Here is a 2629-nt window from a genome sequence, read left to right on the forward strand (position 1 = left end):
TAAAGAATGGGAATGCAAAACAAAATAAAGAAAGCCAAGGCAATGGAGATTTCTTCTCTTTTACCCCCTAGATCCACCTTTTGTTCTTTATCCGAGGAGTATCAAAGCACTGGACTGCAAAATGCTGCATAATCTGAGAGTGTTTTCCACTTTCATAATTTGCCTTGTTTCTCACTTTCCACTTCCTTTTCAAAGCCTTTGTCTTCCTCACACAGACAGTGGGATTTGTTACTGATAGCTTATCGACTCAGTGACCTTGAAGCTCGTGGAAATGGTGGAGGTTACTAGACACTTCAGGGAACAGGAGTCTGATTACTCTTAGGGACCAGCAGTGGTTGTGTTCTGGGGTGCCAGGATCACTGTACTAGACACTACTTATCAGTGGTGGCTTCTTCTGAATACAGAGTGTGGTTCCTGAAAACCTTGCTAATGATGTTTCACCCTGCCCAACCTTGTTTCGTGGTTTTTGTTGTTGTTGTTGTTGTTTTTGTTTTTCTGTTTAACGATCCCCTGTTTGAAATATGTTGACTCCTTAACATTGAATTTTTGGCCATCTGCACTGTAATTTATTTCTAAATGAAGTTTAACAGATGTATTTTTAAAAAACTCATTGGTACATCACAACCTTACACTTAGGAACATGAAGTAACACTTGAGTTCTGTGTGTTCTACCACTGGAAAATGACACAAAATGCTTACATATCTGAGATAAGTTTAGTTGATATGTTAGCTTTTATTATTATGAGGCGCCAAAGGCACACATATGGAGCAGAGATGCTGTGGAAGGCAGTGACTGAGACAGGCAGCACTAAGCACATGCATGGATCTGGGGCAGGACCAGAGCATTTTCATCTGGGAAAAGAGTTAGGCACCAACTGCCCACAGGGCACTGATGAAGTACTGTGCTTTGTCTCCCACTGTGTCCCCAAATATTTTCTGGGACACTGCCTGTTAGTCTATCCATGAGATGTAGAGAGTGGAAGCAGATTAGCAGATAACTGTTTTGTAATGATCTTCACAAGTCAGTTTGGGTATTCGAGCTCATTTGTGGTGCTTGGGGTACAAATGCTGGTCCTTACAAATTCTGTATAACATTTTTACCACCAAACCTCCCACTCAAGGTAATACAGCTCACTAAATTATTTTGTAGGTCTAGGAAAATTTATCCTTGTCTCAAAATAGGGAAGAAGGTGCTGTGAATATTCCCAGCACTTTGTTCTAAAGACCTTCCATCTTGAGGTATAATGGACCAAGTGTCTAGAATTAAAATTCGTTTTCTTGCGGTTGATACAGGCGAGGAAGCATCGCTGAAGGCTCTCATTGCCCTGCCATCATGTCTAAATCCCAGTCTCCCAAGGAGGTGGAACAGTTATGGAAGCTCTTCTTCAGAGGGCTGAGCTTCTAAACAACTGATGAGAGCCCAAGGAGCCATTTTGAGCAATGAGGAAGACTCACTGAGTATGTGGTAGTGAGGGATACAAACACCAAGAGATCCAGGGGCTTTGGGTTTGTCACATACGCCACTGTGGAGGAAGTGGATGGTGGTAGGAGTGCAAGACCACACAAGGTGGATGGAAAAGTTGTGGAACCAAAGAGAGCTGTGTCAAGAGAAGATTCTCAGAGACCAGGTGCTCCCTTAACTGTGGAGAAGACTTGTTGGTAGTATGAAAGAAGACACTGAAGAACAGGTTGGGCAGTATGGGAAAATTGAAGTGATTGAAATCATGACTGACAGAGGCAGCGGAGAAAAGAGGGGCTTTGCATTTGTGACCTTTGATGACCGTGACTCCATAGATAAGATTGTTATTCAACGATATCATACTGTGAATGGCCACAACTATGAAATAAAAAAACAAACAAACAAAACAAAACACTGTCAAAACAAGAGAGGTAGGAGTGGTTCTAGAAACTTTGGCAGTGGTTTTGGTGACAATGACAATTTTAGTCGTGGAGGAAGCTTCAAGTGGTGGTGGTGGCTTTGGTGGCAGCCGTGGTTGTGGTGGCTTTGGTGCCAGAAAGGATGACTATAATGGGTTTGGTAATGATGGAAGCAGTTTCGGAGGTTGTGGAAGGTACAATGATTTTGGCAATGACAACAACAAATCTTCAAATTTTGGACCAATGAAGGGAAGAAACTTTGGAGGCAGGAGCTCACCCTTATGGTGGTGGAGGCCAGGACACTTCTAAAGCATGAAACCAAGGTGGCTGTGGAGGTTACAGCAACAACAGCAGCCATGGCAGTGGCAGGAGGTTCTAGTTACATTCCAGCTTGGAAACAAAGCTTAGCAAGAGAGAAGAGCCAGAGATGTGGCAGGGAAGCTAGAGGGTACAACAGATTTGTGAACTCAGCCAAGCACGGTGGTGGCAGAGCCGAGCTGCTACAAAGAAGACATGTTTTTAGACAATACTCATGTGTATGGGCAAGAAGAACTCCAGGACTGTACGTGTGACTGATTGTATAACAGATTATTTTACTTTCTGTTCTGTGGAAAGTATAAAGCACTCCAACAACGGGTTTTACTGTAGACCTTTTTTCACCCATGTTGTTGACTGCTAAATGTAATAATCTGATCATGATGCTGAAAAAAATGTGTCTTTAAAAAAAAATGTGCTGTGTAAAGTTAGTCTG

At 42.6% G+C, this 2629-nt stretch overlaps 1 pseudogene across 1 annotated transcript; it reads left to right on the top strand.

Moving 5' to 3' along the window:
- Positions 1-1333: 1333 nt before the first annotated feature.
- On the top strand, positions 1334-2257 carry LOC311578834 (heterogeneous nuclear ribonucleoprotein A1-like; annotated as a pseudogene). Its single transcript has one exon. The product of its transcript is annotated as a heterogeneous nuclear ribonucleoprotein A1-like (transcript).
- The last annotated feature ends 372 nt before the right edge of the window (positions 2258-2629 follow it).

The sequence above is a fragment of the Acomys minous genome (assembly GCF_964271855.1).
Source record: "Acomys minous genome assembly, chromosome: 2".
Taxonomy (NCBI): domain Eukaryota; kingdom Metazoa; phylum Chordata; class Mammalia; order Rodentia; family Muridae; genus Acomys; species Acomys minous.